Source organism: Ursus arctos, unplaced genomic scaffold (genome assembly GCF_023065955.2).
Source record: "Ursus arctos isolate Adak ecotype North America unplaced genomic scaffold, UrsArc2.0 scaffold_3, whole genome shotgun sequence".
Classification (NCBI taxonomy): Eukaryota; Metazoa; Chordata; class Mammalia; order Carnivora; family Ursidae; genus Ursus; species Ursus arctos.
The window spans coordinates 25,685,424-25,709,010 of NW_026622985.1; the positions used below are offsets into that span (position 1 = coordinate 25,685,424).

Consider the following 23,587-nt stretch of genomic DNA (forward strand, 5'->3'; position numbering starts at 1 on the left):
TACAAAAGACAATTTTTTTAAAAAGTTTAAGGATTATTGACTTTTTAAAATAAAAGCAAATATCATGTATTATGGGGTTTAAAATACAAGTAAAAGTATGACATGTATGACAATAATAACATGAAGGGTGGGCAGGGAATAAAGATGGAATAAATATGCAGATTGTAATCTTTAGGGTAATTACTAAAATAGTAAGTATGAACACAGAAGCTAATGAAGCATATAAAATGGAATAATACCTGATTAGTCAAAAAGGAGAAACAAAGCAACAAAGAACATTTGGACACATAACAAAACAAGCAGCAAGATGGTATACTTAACGCCTCATCGTATTAACAGTTACATTAAAAGTTCATGAGCTAAAGACTATGATGAAGAGACAGCTTGTTAACCTATCAAATAAAACCAAGACACACGTGTATGCTGATTATAAAAACACACTTTAAGTGTAAGGAAACAGTTTAAAATAAAAGTGTGGAAAAACTTATACCATGCAAATGGTAAAAATAATAAAAGGATATGACTTTATTTTTTATTATTATTTTTTAAGATTTTATTTATTTATTTAAGAGAGAGAGAGAGAGAGAGAGAGAACGAGAGAGAGTGCGAGCAGGGGGAGCTGGAGGGAGAGGGAGAAGCAGGCTCCCCCGTGACCAGAGCCCGTTGTGGGGCTCGATCTCAGGACCCTGGAGACCCTAGGTATGACTTCATTAATATTCAAAAATTTAGGCTTCAAAACAAGGAATATAACTAGGGTTAAAGAGAAATGGTTAATAATGATGTCAGGACCAGTGTACCAGGAGAGTTTAGCAATCCTAGAATGTATGTACCTAACATAGCTTCAGAATAAACAAAGCAAGAATTTACCAGACTAAAGGAAGATTAGACAAATCCAGAAGCAGTCATACTCAAACTGGAGAAAGTCAAGTTGGAGATGTTAACACACTTCATTGAGTAATTGACAGTATAATCAGAAAAACATCAGCAAGGATTTAGGAGATACAAAAAACACTATTAATCAAATTTACCTGAATAACATAACATTATACCCCAAAAGTACAGAATTTGTTCTCAAGTACACAAGAAACATTCATCAAAGTAGACTATATACTGAACCATAAAACAAGTTGCAATCATTTTTTAGAAGAGAAATCATAGGGAATATTGTTTCTGATCACAATGGGAAAAAAGTAGAACTCAATACCCATAAAACCTCAAATGTTTGCAAATTAAGAAATATGCTTATCAGTAGCAATTGGGTCTAGGAATAAATTACAATGAAGGTAAGAAAATGAACTGAACGATAAGGAAAATAGAACATATAAAAATTTGTGGAAGCACCTAAAGCAGTTTAGTGGCAAATTTAAGACTCTACTAAAATTTATGGCTTTAAATTAATATATCAGAGAAGAAAAATATTGAAAGTCAGTGAACTAAGCTCCAGTAAAGAAACTAGAAGAATATAAGTCCAAATAAAAAAAAAGGAAGAAAATAATGAAGATAGCAAAATCAACAAAATGGACAGTAAATGTACACTAAAGAAAAGCAATAGAGCCAATACGTACACAGAACCCACATACCACGGGGAAATTTTGTGTTTGTTCCTGGTTTCGATTCCAGGCACGTAAGGAAATATCTCTCCAGTCACTAGGTGACTACTAGGTGACCAGTGATTTAATGAAAAAGACTTCAGTGGCCACATACTGTAAGAGATAGAGACTCTACAGAATTAATTATTAAAAAGTCACTATACAAACAAACATAACAAAAAGGAGAGGGCAGAGTTTGATTTCAAGAGTTGTCATGTTTTAATATTCAAAATGTCATTTTCAACAAAACATCGTGAAATAGGCAAATACCCAGTTTTTTTGAATGACTAATACAAAGGAAAAAAAATCAATAAATAGAAACTGTCTCTGAGGAAGCCCAGACCCTGGCCCTAATACACAAAGACTTTTAATTAACTATTTTAAATATACTCAAAAAGCTAAAGGAAACCATATATAAAGACTTAAAGAAAACTATGAGAACAATGTCTCACCAAATAAACAATATCAATCAAGATACAAAATTTTTAAAAATGGACCCAAAGAAAAAATTTGGAGTTGCGAAGTACAATAACGGAAACGCAAAAGTCTACAAGAAGGGCTCAACAGCAGATTTGAGCAGACGGAACAATGAATGGCTTGAGGAGATGTCTGAAATTATCTAGTCTAAGAGAAAGGGAAAACAATGAAGAAAAATTAACAGAGCCTAGAAGCCCCTGGGACACCAACATATGCATCAGAGGATTCCCAGAGAAAGAGGAGACAAAGTGACAGAATATTTGAAGAAATAATGACTGAACCTTCATAATTGCGTAAGGAACATTAACATACACATCCGAGAAGCTTAACACGCTCCAAGTCGGATAAAAACCAAAGGTATTCACACTGTGGCATGTTACAATCACACTGCTGAATGCCAAAAACAAAGAATCTTGAAAGCAGCAGGAGAGAAACTCGTCTCTGTAAGGATCCTTAATAAGATTAGCAATTGATTTCTCATCAGAAATCCTGGAGACGAGAAGGAGTGGGATGACAGAGTTCAAGTACTTAAAGATAAAACAAACAACTGTCAACCAAGAATTTTTATCTGGCAAAATCATCCTTCAAAAATAAAGGAGAAATTAAGCCATTCCCAGATAAAAACATGGAGAGTTCATCTCTAGTAGAGCTGAGCTGCAAGAAATACTAAATAAAGGTTGTCCTTCGGATTGAAATGACATACACGGAATCCCTTCAAAGAAATAAAAGACACAGATAAAGATAACGACATAGGTAAATATAAAAGTCAGTATGATTGCATTTTTGGTTATAACTCTTCTTTTTTCCTATATGATTTAAAAGGAAATTGCACAATGATTATAAATCCATGTCAATGGGCACAGAGCATATAAAAATGTAATTTGTGATAATGAGTACAGAAAGATGCCAAGGTCAGAGTTACATAGGAACAAAGTTTTATACACTATGAAAAGTAAGTAGGCATTCATTCAAACTAAATTTTTCTAAATTCAGATGTTAATTGTAATCCTCAGGATTACAGGATTAAACTAAAAAATAACTCAGAATTAAAATGATACACAAGAAAATATCTATTGAACACAAAATAAGGCAGTAATGGACTGAGAGAAAAGAAAAAGATATAAGACACATAGAAAACAAATAGCAAAATGGCATAGGTCCTTCCTTATCAGTAATTATGTTAAATATAAACAGACAGAACTCTCCAATTAAAAGCATGATTGGCAGATATGCTAATTTAAAAGACACTTCAGATACAAAGGCACCATTAAGTTGAGAGGGGAAGAATGAAAAAAAAAAAAATATATATATATATATATATATACATATACATATTTATACCAAAAGACTGCTTGAGTATTATGCTAATATCAGACAAAGAGACTTTAAGACAAAAAGTATAGTTATATGTCAATTAAATCTCAATAAAGCTGGAAAAAAAATGTTACAAGAACAAAGTAGATCAAATAAAATGATACAAGAATGTATAATATATACCCAAACTGAAGGAAACTGGAGATTTTAATGCACCATCAAGAATATATATATAAATTTTAAGCGTACAGTCCTCTAACAGCACCTCTAAGAGCACCAAAATATCGGAAACAAAAACTAATAGAATTACAGGAACAGACCATTTAACAATGCTTGGGAACTTCAATTCTCCACTATCAATAATGAGGAGAACAGCTCGACAGAAGATTTATCAAGGAGATAAAAGACTTTAGCAACACTGTAAACCAACAGGATCAAAAGACCTGTCAAGAACAATAGCAGAATACACACTCTTCCCAAGTGGACATGGAATATTCTCCAGGACAGACCAAATGGCAGGTCCCAAAAAGAGTCTTGATAAATTTAAAAAAGATTGAAATCACACGAAATTATCTTCTCCGACCACAAAGGAATGAAATTAGAGGTCAGTAACAGAAGGAAATCTGGAATATTCACAAATCTGTGGAAATTAGTACCGTCAACCAATGAATCAAAGAAGAAATCACAAGGAAATTGGAAAATACTTTGAGATGAGTAAAAACGAAAACATGGCACACCCAAACTTGTGAGATGCAGAAGCCACGGTCAGAAGGAAATTTATAGCAGTAAGTGCCTATATTTAAAAATATGAAAGCTCTCCCACCACAAATATAACCTTGCACCTTGAAAGAGCAGAAAAAAGAGCAGACCCAATTTAAAGCGTATGGAAGGAAATATTAAGATTAGTGGGTAAGTGAAAACACTTGCTGCTTTGCCCAACAGGAGCCCAATACCAAAATCATCAGGAGCACTTTTCCCATGACAGATTCTCAGTATGCTCCCAGCCCTCAGATTTTCATCTATATAAAAAAAAAATCTATAATATTAAATATGATATAATGTATTATCTATGTAATGTAGTATAATATAATACTAAGTATAATATGATACTAGAAAGAAACCAGGACTCCCAAGAGTAGTTGATGCTCAAAACTAGAAAAATAGCCAAGTTAAGTGAGAATGGCCTTTTGTCACCAGAAAACAAAAATGCCTTTGATGTTAACTGGGCCAGTGATAGAGGATTAAGGGGCCGACTTAAAGTGACCACCAGCCAACCTATGATTATGTAAGGTTAAAAAAGAAAATGGAATCTTCGTGAAGGGGCAACAAATAGCACTGTTCTTCCCCTTTACGTAAAAACAAAACAAAACAAAAAGGCACAAAGGCCAATCTGCTGGAGCTCAGATGATCCATTTTATTGTTAACAATGAACCCAATCAGAATAACGAATCCGATATGGCATGGGATGTGCAGCTCAACAGGTCGGCTGATCGTCTTCAGTCGGACTGTGCACAGTGACCCTGACCGGTTCAGGCTAGAGCCTGCCCTGTATGCTGACATAAGGCATCCTGCCTACTCTGGCTCTGAAACTGAGAGCGCTCAAAAAGGGTAAAGTGACTACAATTGGTTCTTTTCCATATTCATTTGTGAATCTGCTCTTATAAATGCATCTGCACGTTAAACTTTGAGAAGCACTTTAAAATACAGATTCTGGGGAGCCTGGGTGGCTCAGTGCTTAAGCGTCTGCCTTCAACTCCGGGTGTGATCCCGGGGTCCTGGGATCGAGCCCCACATCAGGCTCCTCTGCTGGGAGCCTGCTTCTTCCTCTCCCACTCCCCCGCCTATGTTCCCTCCCTCACTGTCTGTCTCTCTCTCTGTTAAATAGATAAAATCTTTTTCAAAAATTTTTTAAAAATTAAAAAATAAAATACAGATTCTACTCATCTCCATATCAGACTTTCTTTTCTCAAACCCAGCACTATCGACATTTGGGGTCCTACAGTTCTTTGGGGGAGCTGCCTTGTGCACTGCAGCAAGTCTAGCAACATCCCTGGCTTCATCTAGCAGATACTAACTCCCCCCCCCCCACCAAGGGATGACAAACAAAAATTGACAAATATCTCCTACAGAACAAAATCGCCCCCGGTTGAAAAACACTGCTTGAGATGCTTCTGGTAATTATACTGCAATGCTGATAAGAGAAACAAACTTACATTTCCAAAGATAACATTGGACCAAGCCAAGACATAATGACTTGACAATGGTATAAAACAGAATCTCGGCAGCGATAAAATAAAAAGTAAATGACATTTCATGAAAAAATACCTGGTTTAAAAATTTAAAAAAATATTAAAAAAAAAAACACTAACAAATTAAATGTCATTTTAAATTGGGACCCCCCCCTAAAATCCAAGAATTCAGAAAAATAACTTAAGTGCTATAGCCCAGCTACTGAATCCCAGGTATTGTTTCTCTTTGGGTAAACTTATTTCCCATTTGAAAGCCTAACTCAAGAGGTGTCATTTTAAATCTAAAAATGGGTAAAAATTTGGAATAAGAAAAATTAAAATGCTTGTGTCGATATGTTTAAAAGCGTTTCAGTGTCGACACAGTAACCGATTTCTAATAGTTATATTTATAAATATTTTGTTGGAAATATTTGAAGAGTTCAAAAGAACTGATCAAACTCAATTTGCCATCAATTTAAATATTTAAAGAAATTTAATTTAGTTTCCATCACCACTAAATATTCAAAAAACGGATTTTAAGGTTTTAACGTATTGGATACATAGATTTGCTAGATGAGCATTTAACAGTGTGCCCACAGTTTTATTCTTTTTCCCACGACAAAAATCTTCAGAAAATAAGACTCTATCAACATTTCAGAATGCCCAGGAGAGTTTCAAGATTGCTTTTGTATCCGTTTTGTTAAGAAAATTTAACCAATCATTTCTCAAATATACACGGCCATGAAATCCTTTTCATTTTTGCCTAGGAAAACTGAACATAAACCATACTTTCTAAAATACTGCAGCCCTTTCTCCCTACCCTGGGTCCTGAGGCCGCGCCCAGCATTGTTCCACACATTCTTCCTCTCCTGAGCAGGAACGCCACCCCCTTCTCATTACTCAACTCAAAGAACATCTTTTTAACAAGCTAACATCTTTTGATTTTTTAATATTGATTCATTTTTCATTGGACAAAGAGATAAATCAAAAAGAAACACTAAGCTTATTTGAGCTCTGAAGTACATAGAAAACTTCACAAAACATTGATTTTATACCTTTAAGTAATATAAATTCCATATTAAGAAAATAAGAAAATACGTGTACCTGACTTAAAAACTTCTAACAGACTTAAAAAGATATTCTCCTTTCTATCATAGTACTTCTGTGCATTTCTCTGGAGAAAGCCACTGTGTTAATATTCTTATATATTCTTTTAGAAATACTTGGTATATATTTAAGGGTGCGTAGATATATAGTTTTTCTCTTAATACAAATGGAAGAATATCAAACTCACAATTTTTCACTTTGCATTTTTAATTTCATAATAAACGTTGGGGATATTTTCCTATCAGCACATGTAAATCTATTTTGCTCATTTTAATGGTGTAAAGCATTCCAATGGATGAACGCATTATACTTCATCTAGTGTCCTATTGATGATGATTTTGATTAATAGTCCTTTCTTATTACAATAAAAGCTGCGATGAAAGTTTTTGTCCTATCAAATCTTTATGTACCATGCACAAATATGTTTCTCCAACATCCTTAGCATTATTTTATAACATTAAATATTTCATCTTGTGCCAATTCACTGCTCAAAAAATAGCTCACAGATGATTCAATTTGCTTTTCTTTATTTATGAGTGATGATGAGTAGCTTTTCACATCGTTAACATCTATTTCTTTTAACTCTATGTTCATGGCCGCTGTTCATTTCCTATTGGCTTTTTGAAAATATATGGTTCAAAATATTTAAATAGGCCTTCATATTCCACTTTGAGGCTCGCTGCCACATGCAAGATACTGCAGAGCGTGATATGCCCAGGCCCTCAGAGACAGGTCTCAAAGCAGTGGTTAGGGACTCAGAGTCATTGCCAAGTGATTGCTGAAGTTGATATGGTAACAATTTAGGTGAAATGAAGTGACTTTCCTTCTCCATCATTTATAGATATAAGAAGTCGTCTTGAGACATACTAAGGAAAAAATAATGCTAAAGGGGAAATGGGTTGTCAAGGATATTTGCCACAAATAAACAATATTTTTATTAGATGGAGCGTGGTATCCTGACCAGTGTCTACTATGTCAGCACCAACCTACGTAGCTTCAAATTAAGCACATGCTACGAATCGTCCTTTGTAGATATGCAAGCATGGCCTGTAAGTTTTCCAGCCAAATATCAAGACAGTGTTCTTCCTCATGGTGATTACTGAATATGTTCATCAATAATTATGACCCTTCAGAGGGTCTATAAAAAAAAATAAACTTGGAATATCATTATAGGATCTTGAGGAGACCAATGGGTAACCACTAAGAGAAAAACAGCATTACAAGACGCTCTGTGTTTACAAGACAACATTAGGTCCATTAGGTAGTACAAAGCATTTACTAAGATCTAAAACATGTTGTCCGAGCAGATATTCTAGGTCTTCAATATTTAGATTGGTCAAAATATTGAGGAAATTGATGTTTTAAAAAAGTCCTATTTTTCAGTCCCCTTTCCATCAAGGACACTCTCATACAATGTTCTACAATCCACTACATCAATTCAGTTACTGTCTTGATAATAAGGACTTTTGGGAGAATGCTCAATAGATTACTCAGAAAGTCATCCTATGAAAATCTGTGAATGTTGCCCAACCTCTGGGTCTTTCTTCCTTTGCTTTTTTACTGTTTCTTTAGTAAAAGCCACAACAATTATTTATAAATGTAATATATTGAGCAAAATCATTAAATATAAAAAGAATAAGGAAACTTTTAAGAATGGCACAACACACTTAAAAATACTCTTCATGTAAGAAATACTTATGATTTGATTACTGTGTACCCAGCACTGCTTTATCCTCGCACAGAAAGCAAACAACAAAAAGGAAGAGCATCCCTTTCTCATGGAATTTCCATTCAGTTAAGCAAAGAGAATAATAAGGTGCCACAGAAAAGAGAAACCTGAGTAAAAAGAAATATTCAGTAGGTAACCGAGAGAGAGAGAGAGAGAGAGAGAGAGAGAGAAAAGCCATTTCCTCCAACATCTTGTTCTAGAGCTTTGTAGGGTGAGACATGATCTTCAGAACAAAGCCACAAAGCAATTCAAGATTTTCGAGCATTCAGAAAATAAGACCACATTGCATTAAATATGCTATAGTTGGCAAAATCAGGCTACTATTTTTAGTCTGACTTCTCAAGTTAATACATTTTTACATTGTCCCTATAGACCCACATGATCCTTTGTATAGCATAATTTAACATAAACTTAAAAACTGAATTCCTAAAATGTCCTTTAATTGCCTAGTTCCCCTGTTAATATTGGGGAACAAATGCTACAGGTTTTTTATGTATCCTTCTAGAGATTATGCATATTCCAGTAAATAATCATCCTCATTTTTTTAATGGAAAAAAAAACCCACATAAGATACCCAACTTTATTTATGACTTTTTAAATTTATTTAACAAAATACTGTGGACCTCTTTCCATTAAGTATATAAAGAGGTCCTTCAATTTTTATAACTGTACAAGACTTCATTTTATGAATGCACCATTTTTTTTTAAGATTTTATTTATTTATTTGGCAGACAGCCAGCTAGAGAGGGAACACAAGCAGGGGGAGTGGGAGAGGGAGAAGCAGGCTCCCAGCAGAGCAGGGAGCCGGATGCAGGGCTCGATCCTGCATCACGCCCCGAGCCGAAGGCAGATGCTTAAGGACTGAGCCACCCAGGCGCCCCACGCCATTTTTTTTTAATCTTTCTCCAATATTGATAGTCAACTACTGACATCACTAGAACTAAGAAAAGATATTGGAACATTTTTTAGTGGTGTTTTTATTGTAATTACTTAACATATTCTATTTCACATTTGCCTCCATCGTATTTAAATCTGGCAAGAACAAAATATGCCCCACAAATGTTACTAGTAAGTTTGAACATATCAATGTTATTTTAGGAAATATGTGTGGACTTGTTTCTTGCACCTAATCTTGTTTCTTATAAAAATAACTATATTGCAACTTCTCTCTAAAATAGTAGAAAGGAGTGGGATTCAATCCACCTGGGAAATAACTGGGGGAAAAAAAGATTGGCAGGAAAGAAAATAGGACTATGTTAAAATAGGCCAGACTGAATGTGAGAGGAAGATCTTTAATATTTACGTTACAAAGAAAACACATGGGATGGCTGCCCTACCAGAGAAATCCTCTCTTGAAAAATATATTTTAAACATTGTTGAAGTAAAAATTTTGCTATAACAAGTTCTCTAAATGGGAAGGGAACACGAGAACGTCAGAGTCCACTGGTGAAAGGAGGATGCCAATATCTGAAGGAAGGGGAGCATCTGGGATACATCACTACGCAATAATCACATGCCTACCTATTCCTTCCTTTGCGTCTCCATATTTGGTGCCAGGTTTCCTTTGCGGGAAGTGTCGTTTACGCTAAATCATCTTTTACCCCACATTTACCTAATGGTGTGATAGCCATGCAGTTGGAGGTAATTCATGCTTGACTCTGGGAAAAGAGTGAATTCATGCTTGACTCTGGGAAAAGAGTGAATTCATGCTTGACTCTGGGAAAAGAGTGAATTCATGCTTGACTCTGGGAAAAGAGTGTATCTCTTACCAAAAAATGTGTTCTGGTTACCCAAGCCAAGCAATCAGTTCCGAACTTGAGACTTTGGCCAGGAATACCATACCACCACACCATGAACATTTATCTCCATCCAAACAACTGCCAAGTTGCCACCACGAGAAAAGCCTCCTGTGACTGAAGATGGCACACAGGGTTGTACATCCCGAGAGATTCACAGCTCATGGGCGCTAGAGCCCCATTCAAACCATGTCTGCACATCAGTTTCCTCTGGAACTTGTAGGTATACGAACCAAAAGCTCCCCCCTAATATTTTAGTAAGTTTGGCTTGTGTTTTATACTTTTTCCAGTTGGAAGCATCCACATTGATATAAAGAAAGAGGAGGAGGAAAATGCGGGAGTGGTAGGCAGAGGAGTAGAAGTTAAACTTCGTGTATTGTTTGCATTTGTCTATTTGGAAAGTCTCTTGAATTTTTCTAAATAATTATCTTGAAAAAAAAAACAGGTACATAAAATTCTGGTTATATGTCAGCTTTCTAAATCAATCCATCAATCCCAATCCATCTATCCATCCATCCATCCATCTCCAGTCTCCTTTCCTGGTTTTCTCTCACTGCTCGTATTCCTATATCTTTAGTTTTTAGCTTATGGATTTTTTTAAATCTTATTTATTTCACTTCTATGTCTGTATTTTAATGAAGATACCACTATAATCTTTCTTAATTTAGGCCCTGTCAGATTATGTTGTCTTCCTATTAAGTTTGATCACTTTCTAGTCTCAAAACATTATTTAAGAGTATGCAGTTAATAAACCCATTCTTTAATTAGTAACCTATTCAGGGGTACCATGGATGGTATCAGAAAAAAAAAATCACAAAATACAACTTTAGTCCATATTTCAATCTTCCGCTCATCAGGGAGATTTTACAATATGAATCATAAAATGGCCATGTAATAATACGTCTCAAATCCTGCTGAGCAGATAGAATATTGAATATTTGAACCAAGGCCCCAGGATAATTTTCAACGTTCTAGCTGTGTGATATCGTACCAAAAGAGAGATGACTTCTTTGATAGGCGAGAGCCACTGAGGAAAGAGACCCATGATTTGAAACTAGAAACCACTGCCTTCAGTTATTGAGAGTTATGAAAGCAAAGTTGCTTTCTACCAGCTCAGCCTCAGACCCTTATAAATAAATAACAAGATTACACAATTCACCAAGAGATAAACAGAGAGTCTTTGAAGAAAGCAGGCAAAAAAGTGTTGGTTGTACTCTACAGTATTTATTACCAAGAAGACATATTCTACCTGTGTCAGCAAGTATATATGGAAGGTGTTACGCTTTTGATCATAACCTTGTATGACAAGGAGTAGGACAAACATACATCACAGTTAGCCGGGTACTGCTCCTGCACGTGGGTGCTGTGTATGAGCCACACTGTTCTGATTAATAGTACCCTTCCACTTTTAAACATGCCCTGGTTTGGAAGATAAGTGTTATGGTCACCCTACTTAGGGGGGTTAGTAATCATGTATCAATATAAGGAATGCTAATTAGAGAAAAGACGAATCCTTGCTCGCTCTCGCTTGCTCTCGTGCTCTCTATATATAGCAGAAATAATCATCCCCTTGCTATCAAAACATCTGCAAATAGATTATGAAATTAGGGGGTTTATTGGCCATTGAAAGACTTCATCTCTCCTATTTTCCCTTCAGGAAAAGTATTTTTTAGTTCTTATTCTTTTTTACAATGTATGTTAAAGCACAAATTTTCTGAGTTAAAATAGCCAATTAGTTCTTGATCCAGGCGAAAGTACAAGTAAAGCAACTGTCTTGAGGCGGGGAGGGGGAAGGGAGCAAGTTGGGCAGAGAAGGAGGGAGGGAGGAAGTGATAGTGGGAGGGGTCGAAAACATCAGCAAAGTCATCCAATGCATTTTATTATTTTACTAAGAAGCTTCTCTCTTGTGATGAATAATAAAATAATGAATATCCATGAGATAACCCAAAAAAGGAAAGACAGTGTCCAAAATGTGTTAATTTGCTCAAGGACTACTCATGCTCACTTAGCAAGTGCCTCACTCTTTCCCGGCCTTATTAAGTTTTATCCTGCTTTATTAAACTTACTAAGCAGCAAGTGGACCTTTCCTTTTAGGGTCAGGACTCAGATGCTGTCCTCAGCATCCCCAAATGTACACCGTGAAGCCCTCCATCTAAACTCCCAGGGCCACTTGTAAAGTGAAGAAGGGTGTTGCAATGGTGCCTCCTCTAGAAATCGTCTTGCAGCTCTGTGTCTTTATGGGGAGCGAGGAACAACATCCACTTACACAAATTGAAATTTTATGAGTCACACATTGTCCTCCAAGCCGTGAATTTTATGTGATTTACAGCTTTGGATTTTAAGCTGAAGGTTTTACACTCTGTTTTATTGGTTGAACATATTTCTCCCGTTCATCTACATTATGGAGAACACTCTCATAAGTAGAGCTGCTACTATCGCCTTCCCTTTTTATTTCCCCGCATTTGCTTGTATTTATCAACAAAAGTAGGACAGAGAAGGAGCAGACGGAAGTGTGGCTGGGATGCCTGAGTGACTAGGAAATGCCAGCCTCTACAGACGTTGCTAGGAATCTGCTGCTTCTCTCTCACCACCAATTAACCCGGGTCACAGCCAATCAGATCGGGAGCTGGCATGGGATGACTGGGGGACCGTGAGCTCTTTACAGGATTTGCTGACGACCACTTTCATTTCCTTCAATTTGATTAAAATGCGTGTATTTCTTTGCCCGTCTTATCTTGCCACGTATTGCCACAGGACACTGCTGAGGAACTGGCTACAGAATCACAGGGAGGGTGCCTTCCCCAGGGGTGCAAATGCATCCCGCTTTTCCTCGTTTCCAGCTCTCTCTTAGAAGGGGATTTTCTCAGAATTCATGACTGAGAGGTTTTTTGTTTGTTCTTTCTTTCCCTTTTTTTTTTTTTTTCCCCTAGAGCTGTCACCCAGGAAAAGTGTCTGTAGTTGAGTCAAAATTCTATTCCAGCCCGGTGCTGCTACCGATGTGGGCTGGTGAGTCATTTGGGTTGCTCTCCCCCACTTCCCTCCTCTTAGTGGTGGTGATGGTGGGGATTCCTGCACCGTCTACCTCAACAGCTCATTCCCAGAGTCAAGTAAGAGATCAGAGAAAACAAGGGTGTTGAAAAAAAACATAGTAGTACAAAATGGAAGCTACTATGACGAAGCTTTTGGTTTTTGGTTGTGGTTTTTGCCCTCTAAGGTATTATTATGCTGTTCAGTGGCATTTTCTGCAGTGATCAAAGGAGCACTTGAAAATGTGGTAAATGTGAGTGAGGAGCCAACTCTTTAATTTTACTTAATTTTAATTAATCTGCATTTAAATGAGCACATCTAGCTAGTGGCTAACATATCCGCACAGCTCTAGGGCATTAAATAGCTTTATTAGTTATTACTTCTAAGTCTTAGTATTTATTTTTTAAAGACTTTTTCTTGTTTTCTTGTTTTCTCTCTCTCTCTCTGTCTCTCTCTCCCTCCCTTCCTTCAGCAAGCACGTGTGAGCCGGGGGAGGGGCGGAGAGAGAAAAAATATCTCCAGCACACTCCATGCTGAGCACAATTCCAACGCGAAGCTTGATCTCACAACCCTGAGATCATGACCCTGAGATGATGATCCTGAGATCACGACCTGAGCCAAAACCAAGAATCGGCCACTTAATCTAGTCACCCAGGCAACCCCTCCAAGACTGTTTTTAAACACTTGCAAATAATCAGCCACTAACCTGATAATGCAGGTTAGTCTAAATGAGATAAAAATTAATGACACCTAAATTTTGAGCCTTCTCTGGGTAGGCTCTCTTAAAAACTAAATATTATTTTTAAAATATCTCAGACTAAGAATGTACCTTGTTAACGACCATATTGTTAATAACTATATTTTACAACTATATTGTTAATAGAACCTCTCTTTATCTTGACTGACATTATGAGAATACATACACATATTATTTACCTCTTTGTATAGCATATTCTGTCAAGTTCAGTGATTTTATTATGGTTCAGTTCATGAGGGAGTCAGAAAACTTAGTATAAAGACTTGACTAAGATACTTTTCTTCGTCAATTTACTCCTCAAACACCTTCAGTGACCTCCTATAAACAAAATAAAATCCCAAGTCTTCAGCATCAATTTCAAAATCTACCTCCTCTCCTACATTTTTCATCTTCTATCACCCCCTGAGACTCACAATGAGCAATTCATCAACTTCTCTGCTTTTTCATATTCTACAGAGAACCATCGAGAATCTACTACGTTCAAGACACTTTGCTAGGCGCTAAGGGTACAGCAATCAAAATAGTGTGTGTTCGTCTTCGGATGATCTCATTTCACTAGGAGATATCAATAAAATTACATAATTTCCTGCACAATACTAAATTGAGATTTTATGAAGCAAAGTTAAAAGGTGTAATGGGTGATCTCTGTTGGGGCATTGGTTTGGTTTGTGATGGTCCCAGAAAGGCATCTCTGTGGAATTGCCAGTTAATCCTAAAGCCGGCAGCATTTTGTCAGGCTAGAGCCTTCTGGAGGTGGGAAATACAGTGTGACTATGTTATGATGTTACCTCTGCCTTTCTCCTCCTCCACATGGTAAGACCCTGTTTCCTTGTTCCATTTAACTCACATATTGCCACTTCAGAAAAGACTGGAACCCACTGTCACAACTAACCTTTCTCTGTCACAGAATATATCACAGCCTGACACATTATAATTGCAGTATTTATGTCAATTTCCCCTCTAGACCTTGAATACCTCCAGAGAAATCATCTTATTTATATCCTCTAGTATTTATTTCTTTGGGGATCTTTCTAAGAGATACAAGAATGAGTAACAAATCCCTTTCCCTTTAAAAGTTTAAATTAGAAGGGGGAGGGAGATACTGAAATAAATCTGCTATTCTCCTTGATCCCTGCTATCATAGAGACCTGCCAAAGTGCAACTGAATAATGAATAACAGCTTTTTGTGGGTAGAAACAGAGAGAAGAGTAAGAAGCGTGAATCCAAATAAATTTTTGGATATTGTGATAAAATTTTGTCTGTGATCATTTTAAAGAGAGCTACTGGAATAAAGATTGGTAAAAAGCAGCCCAAATATAGGAAGACAGCAGCAATGAAAAATAACGATAGGAGGGGGATCAATCACTCTGTGGAAATAAATCCACTATCAATAGGATTGTGTCCATCAAAGAGCTGTTGCTAGCTAAATTTATTCCATGGGCAATCACTAACTTGAGCATGTTTCCTCTTCTATAAAATGCAGAGCTTGGATGAATTTGAGCCACATTTTCTAAAGGGTCTTCTGGACAGCTTCCTGAAATGTTAATACTAAAAAGTAATTTTTAGAAGCTCGGGGTTAAATAAAGTTCTGTATGTTTCTTTAGGATAGAACCTTCCAGAATCTATCATAGGCTAATGTATAACGTGGCTCACAAGAGGGCCCATTATAGGTCTTTCTCAAATCTATTTGAAACATGAAGGCTGCGTATCATCTATATAGTTACATTTTCTGAAAAAAGACCAAAAAAAAAAAGAAAAGGGTACTAATGACATAAAATAATTGACTATAGATGAGGTAGGTGGCCTGGGAATACCCTTGTGAGATCAGAAGTGTGACATGAGGGATGAAAAGAAATCCACCAAAGGCATTTCCGAAATAGTATGTACAGATGCCCTAATGGCAAAAAATAACTTGTTTCATTTACTTTAGGTGTTGAAAGGCCACAGTGGATGGAGCATACGAAGAGAAAAAGAGAGGGTCAAAGAAAGCAGATTGGCAGAGGTAGGGGAGGGGTACTCAGCCAGTCCTACTGTGCTTATAGTTAATCGATACACTAGCTCCTTCATTGAAAAAGCCTTGATAAGAAAAAGGTCAGCTGAATTAAAGTGTGTTTAATGGCATGATTGATTTTTTCAATAAGTACATTATGTCATGGCAAATCCATAAAACAGTTCATAATCTGCTACTATGAGTAACTCCAGGAGCCTGGACTTAATTCTGAGTGCAATGGAAAGCCACTGAACACTTTAAGTGGAAAAGTAATATTCATTCTGCAAAAATTCACTGCAAATGTGCTAAAAACCAGAGATGGCTATTTCTGCCCATTGCTTACCTTGGCATATCTAACATGTAAGGACACGTGATTCTCTTGCCGAGTCTGAATTTGTACTTAGGTTCAGTGAGGAAGGAAATGGGGAGGGAGGGATTCTTTTTTTGGCAATTTTAATGCTCCCATAAGGTTTTGGTTTTTTTTTTTTTTAATAGTTACACATGCTCAAAATCTTCACTTTAATACTCCTAGTTTTTCATCCTTCCCTTTCATTTTTGTTCTGTTTCTATTCTACCCAACAGTGGAGTGAATAGAAGACTTAGGCAAAATCTACCCTAGTTGTATCTATTTTTTCTCTTGTTTACTCTGCATTAAAATTATTCTAAAGAATAAATTTTAATTCTTCTATTTTTTTGGCACAGAGTTTGGAAAACTGTTTTTCCTTTTGTCTAGCTATTCTATATTACCTTCCAGTACCTTGGAAGCAAATAAGAGTGTTCAACAGAAGCTATGCTGCTCTCTTTTGAGGGCTGTAAGATTTCTTTCCTAAGGAAAAGAGCCCATTTAAAACTGTGTGCAGCGCCACCTCGTGACAAAGAAAGCACTATTTTTTTTAGTGACTAGAGCATGTGCACATTATAATCTGCTGCTTTGCATAATATGCACCAAAATTTAGAGGTTGTATAAAGTCAACAGTAAGAAACACATACAAGTATCATGTTGTTTTCATGCTAATTTCTTCCATGAAAATTTGAAGTCAGAAATTTAAAACAATAACCCTTGGATCGTTTAATTTTAAGAATCTTCTCCAGGGGCGCCTGGGTGGCATAGCGGTTAAGCGTCTGCCTTCGGCTCAGGGCGTGATCCCAGCGTTGTGGGATCGATCCCCACATCAGGCTCTTCCGCTGAGCCTGCTTCTTCCTCTCCCACTCCCCCTGCTTGTGTTCCCTCTCTCGCTGGCTGTCTCTATCTCTGTCGAATAAATAAATAAAAATCTTTAAAAAAAAAAAAAGAATCTTCTCCAGAAAGTTATATGCTATCAAGTAAAAAAATACTAAAAAGTATGTTAAGTCAATGCAAAAGCACACTGGAGGTTACAAGATGGGTTTACCATCTCCCCAGGGTAAAAGTTTCTAGATACTGAATTAAAATTATCCTATGCTGGAGAAAGTGGTAGTGATAAAACTTCCAAAAGCCCTCCTCCAGCAGCAAGCTAAGAAATTGCATTCTTGATTTTCAGAAGATAATTCATAGTGCATAATTATTCTCAACTAAACATACACAATACTTTCTGGAATAAAGGCATCTCCTGAATAAATGAGTTTCAACATGGAGTTCTGATTCAATTATTATCATGCACCATGCTCCATTTAGCACTTTGGTCTAGAAAACACGTTCTAAAAATATTTTAAAAGTCTGAATTCTACAGAAAAGGGATATTTTCTTTTAAAATGGTGGGAAAAATTTTCTGCTAAATATTTTTAAATGTACGTATGATGTGAAACGTCTTCTAGGGTTAGCTATTTGAGTCAAAAAGTTCTCAAATGCTGATATAAGAGTCTAGCCTGTTTTGACCTCCTGCAAATAACTGTGTGGAATAGGATGGCACTTTCAACTTAGTAATTCTGTGAGCAGACTCAAAGAGGAAGAAACAGGAGTTGATTCAAAATGTTGACCATGAAAGCAGAGAACAATCAGAGCATTTCTCTTCCCGCTTTTTTTTTTTTTTAAGGTTTTATTTATTTATTTGACAGAGATAGAGACAGCCAGCGAGAGAGGGAACACAAGCAGGGGGAGTGGGAGAGGAAGAAGCAGGCTCATAGCAGAGGAGCCTGATGTGGGGCTCGATCCCATAACGCCGGGATCACGCCCTGTGCCACCCAGGCGCCCCCTCTTCCCGCTTTCTAATGAAGTAGAATAAAGCCTAGATTAAAGTTAGGAGTTTATTCTAATAAACAATTAAATATTTTAACTTTATAGATGTTTTTTACTAAAGAATACTTCAGTAGTCTAAAATTCTGAAGGCGACATCAGAAAAAACTTCAGGAATAACACAGATTTTTAAAAAGGAATCTGGATATTAACATCAAGAAAAAGATGTAAATTAATGTAGATCTACCACAATCGTTCCCGTAAGTTACTTGGACTCTGAATATTTTTTTCTAGACTCAGAAAAAAAGTGTTACATGCATTAAAAAGTTCCTTAATTTCTACTGTTACTCTATTTATGGAATGGAATTTTTCTATACAAATCAATGTGGGCTCTGCTACAGGAATTGAACAAAAGAGCTCATTTTTCTAAAGAACTGCTTACTTATGAGGTCTTTTGATAACTCAGGCATCTGGACAGCTGTGTTTCATCTCTACTTAGTTTAACTACTTGCCTTCAAAGTTGCTATAAAAATTCAAAATGTAAACTATGGATACTCAATTTCATCTTTAAACAACTTAATATTTTAATGCATCAGCTAATTTAGACACAAGAATGAGACCTAGGCTTAATTTCCAGGATTGCTACAGGCACTGCCCTACTTCCTGGGGGAGGCATTAAGATGGCGTCCACGATTTTCACCAGGCTCCTGAAAGCTACTGTTAATGCTACAGCTTCAACGGGGAATAGAAGTATTAAACCAGAAAATCTCCAGAAGTTTGATACAGAAAAGTCCTTTTGTACTAACATTTCCACATAACATAATTTTTAAAGAACAGCAAAGCACGGGCCCCAATAAATCTTTGCTTAAAAGCAAAGGAGAGAATCTGTCCTGATGGTTGCTTCCCCTCTCTGCTCTCTGCCATGGGATAGAAAGAGAAGTTGGCAGTATGTAACCCAGAAGAGGGTACTCACCAGAACAGGACTGTGCTGGCACGGCTGATACGAGACTTCTAGGCTCCAGCACTGTGAAAAATGAACGCATCTTGTTATAAGCCGTTCGCTGTTAGAGCAGTCGGAAAGGACTAAGACAATACCCAACCGCTTTTACTAAAACCAAAACAAACAAAAAAACCCTCACTTTAATTACAGCAAATGTTGTCAGCACTCTAAATGAATTCAGAATACGCTGTTGTGGGAATTAAAAACCAAGAGAAACTCTTAGCATTTCCCCTAAACTTAGCGTGCTTTCTCTTACCTCCAGAGCTTCTCTGAGATCTTCTCCGGAACGCCTCCCAAAGCCGCTCATTTCCTTCACCTGGTCGGTGAGACCTTGGCCTCAACAACACTTAACTCCAAACGACCTCTCTGACCCACCGCAAATCAAAAGAAAAAAAAAAGAAAGAAAAAAGAAAAGAAAAGGTTTTGGCATTCTTCTTAGGGAGAGCCTTAGGGTGCTCACGCCTTCCGGATATAGATACAAATGTTTCTCCTTACAAAAGGCAAGGGCTCTTTTTTCTTTATAAATCCTAAAGTAGCCATCCTGACCTAATCTAAGGCTCCATCTGAAAGACGCCAAAAGTAGAAACAGGTTGAAGCTGTTTCATCCCTAATGAAAAGCTAAAAACTTGTCTGCGTAATGATTGGTTCTCTTGTCCATCAACTCAATTCAGCTGTTCTGTGGGGCTAAGGTGGATGGAACTGGAAGGTTCTGCATTAGTATACATTCATTCGTTCATTTCTTCTTCTCTTCACAGATATTTACCGAGTTCCTACATGCCAGACAGTATGCTAACTGCAGGACATACGACACTGAACCCAACAGACGTAGGTCCTGTTCTTAGAATAAGTGTGTGCGCCATTTTGCTATTATGTATTCACTGCACTTGAGTGCAACAAAATCCAGATAAATGTAGGGAAGCGGAACGGATCGAGGAAAGTCCAGAAGGCAAGCCGTCATATTTTGAACGCAGTGTGCGTGCTTGAGAGGAGGCAGTGCTGTAGTGTTAAAAAGGCTTTCCCGAACCAAACCTCCTTCTCAAAGTTTAGAAAAACTAAAAGTATGACTATCTAACCTTATACATAATCACAACAAGCAAAACACAATGAAAAACAGTACATTTCTGCAAATAAAAGAACACCAGAAGACACACCCATGAATAGAACAAAATGAGCAAAAAGATACTAGGAAAAGGATGACAAACATAATAAAAAGTATTAATAAGAATTAAAAGAAAAAAAAAACAACCTCAGAAATGAGGGGCTAAAACTCAGGAAAGACTGAGAATTAAAAATTCCAACATTTAGGGGCACCTGCCTGGCTTGGTCAGTGGAGCATGCGCTTCTTGATCTCGGGGTTGTGAGTTCCAGCCCCACATTGGGTGTAGAGACTGCTTAGAAATAAAATCTTTAATAATAGTAAAATAAAAACGTTGAAACATTAAAACTAAAAATATAAGAAAAATAAATTGAATACAACAAATAGCCTTCAAAGAAATATAAAGATGGAAAATCTTTAAAAAAGAATTAAAAACAGATTATAAGGAACAAAAATAAAGTAATATGTGTGTGTTTTTATGCAGGTGTGTATATGTGTATATATATGCATGTATATGTATATATGTTTAAGTGTATATATATATGTATAAAATGGAGACAGATCATTCAGTTTAGGAATAACATTTTCTGAATTTAAAAAATTCTTTGAGGGGTGCCTGGGTGGCACAGCGGTTAAGCGTCTGCCTTCAGCTCAGGGTGTGATCCTGGCGTTATGGGATCGAGCCCCACATCAGGCTCCTCTGCTATGAGCCTGCTTCTTCCTCTCCCACTCCCCCTGCTTGTGTTCCCTCTCTCGCTGGCTGTCTCTATCTCTGTCGAATAAATAAAATCTTAAAAAATAATAAAAAATAAAAAATTCTTTGAAACTACTTAATCAAAGATCACATTTCATACTTGAAACTATTGATTTAAAGTGGACACCAAGATATATTCTATTAAAATTATTGGACATAGTCTATAAAATCCTACATTTTACAGAATTATAAAATTCTTTCAGGTATCAGAAGAGGTTTTTTTTTTTTTTTTTTTTTTAAGATTTTACTCATTTATTTGTCAAAGAGAGAGAGTGCACAAGCAGGGGGAGCAGCAGGCAGAGGGAGAAGCAGATTCCCGCTGAGCAGGGAGCCCGATGAGCTTTTTTTTTTTTTAAAGATTTATTTATTTATTTATTTGATAGAGAGAGTGAGAGTGGGGGGCAGGGCTGAAGGCGTGAACCTTCAAGCAGACTCCTTGCTGAGAGCAAAGTCCCACGTGGGGCTGCATCTCACCACCCTGAGATCATGATCTCAGCTGAAACCACGACTCAGATGCTTAACCGAGCCACCCAGCTGCACCAGCAGCAAAGGAGTTCTTAAACAGGTTACTTGTAAAACTAAAACAAAGTAAGTGTTAAAAGAGGAGTATAGTTAGAGCTATATGATTTGAAAATATAGACAATACAACTATTGTTAATGGTCAGAAAATATGCAAGATGTATTATTAAGTTTTAAAAATTTACATTTTTTTCTTTTAGCAAGCTTATCAGTGGTTTTACTATCAGCACTGCCATTCTGAAATATTTGTGTGTGTAATATGTTATAAAGCGATAAGTAAGTATAAGAAATTCTAGTTCCTTTCATCACATATGTCTTTGAAAACCAGAATTCCTGGTTGGAAGAATGGAAATACACATGTAATATGCAAATTAAGTAAAGATCTTATAGTCCTGAATTTGAATTAGAAATACTATTACAAACTTATGAGGTTACATGTAATATTACGTATGACATGCATGTGTATAAAATCCCCCAGATTCCTGTTGGCTCTTTAACCAAACACTGATCTAGATACTGCTATGAGGGGATATACAGATGAAACTAAAATCCCAAAGATACAGAGACTTACCTGGTTAGTTAACCTAATCAAAAAGCACAGAGTTTTCTCCTGCAGGTTGTAAAATAATCAGAACTTGACAGCACAATGGAGACGTGTATCAAATCATCACATTTTATACTTTAAATATCTTACCATTTTAATTTGTCAATTATACTTCAATAAAGCTGGGGGAAAAAACAAGCGAACAAATAAAACCCTCACAAAGAATGAGGGAGATTTTGACTCCTAGCTTGAAGACAGAGCAGGGGTGATGTGGAAAGAACCTGCACAAGGACCCTAAGACCTGAGAGGGACCAGCAGTGAAGAGCCAGGAAGACAGTGGGCACCTCAGTCCTATCACATGGAGGAACTCGATCTGTCAACGACCTGAATAAATGTGAAAGCAATTTTTTTTTAAAGATTTTATTTGAGAGAAAAAGAGAGAGAAAGTAAAAGAGGAGGGGCAGATGGAGAGGGAGAAGCACACTCCCCGCAGAGCAGGAAGCCCCACTCGGAACTCGATCCCAGGACCCTGGGATCATGACCTGAGCCCAAGGCAGACGCTTGACTGACTGAGCCACCCACGCGGCCCAAAACAATTCTTTTGAGTCTCCAGATAAGAACGTAGCTCATTCAACATTTCATTGCAGCCTCGTAAGGCTCTAAGCAGATTCCAGCCATGTAATGCTAGACTTCTGAACTACAGAACTGTGAGATACAAACACGTGTATTGTTTTAAGACTTCAAATTTGTGGGAATTTGCTACTCAGTAATAGAAAATGAATACAAGCTTGGGACATTTTGTTATACTAGATAGCAAGGAAGCCGTCAGACTACCAAGGTCACGTCCAAAGGACTCAAGAGCCAATTTCAAGAAACCTGACTGGTCAGAGATGGGACAACTTGAGTTTTTACAAAAATAGTAATTGAAATGGATAAATCTAACAAATACGGTCATAATGTAAAGTAACTGGTCACATATGGAGAAAGATAGGGAAAAATTTTATCTTGAACACTGAGAAATAAAAGGGAACATCTAGCAATTGGTTCGGTATTTGAACTCTAAGTAAATTATAGATGAGCGAAGGAGTCCCTTCATAGAGGTTTCCCAGCCAATAAATTACAAAGAAATAATAGGACTCAAATATCACCATTTTCCTACCCCTTAACGGACCTATGCACTAAGTGTCAACATCTACTACCATGAAAGAAAGACAACCAGTGTTCCTGCAGAAAGAATATAACAACGCCTGCAGTCCCGTCCAAAGGCTAGAATCTGAGTCTAATCAAGTCCTCGGATCCAGCCGCCGCTTCTCGAGAAATACAAAGGGCTCATCAACATGCTGAATTGTACGATGAGTCTCCAATCTGAAAATCCAGTCCGTCGGCAATTCTAAGATCATTGGCCCAGTTTTTTCAGTAAATCCATTGTAAGGAAATGAAAGGGATGAAGAGAGAAATTAAGATGAAGTGAGAGGAGAGCATATTAAACTTTCAACATGGACAGCACT

At 36.9% G+C, this 23,587-nt stretch overlaps 1 long non-coding RNA gene across 1 annotated transcript in view; it reads right to left on the bottom strand.

Annotated features, from left to right (window-relative positions):
- LOC123001828 (uncharacterized) overlaps nt 1-23,587 on the bottom strand; it is a 78,000-nt gene that overhangs the window by 54,284 nt on the left and 129 nt on the right. The window contains exons 2-3 of the long non-coding RNA XR_006411112.1: nt 19,423-19,532; nt 19,140-19,190 (exon numbers count right to left, since the gene is read on the bottom strand). This is a non-coding gene — a long non-coding RNA (uncharacterized LOC123001828). The remainder of the gene's footprint in view (nt 1-19,139; nt 19,191-19,422; nt 19,533-23,587) is intronic.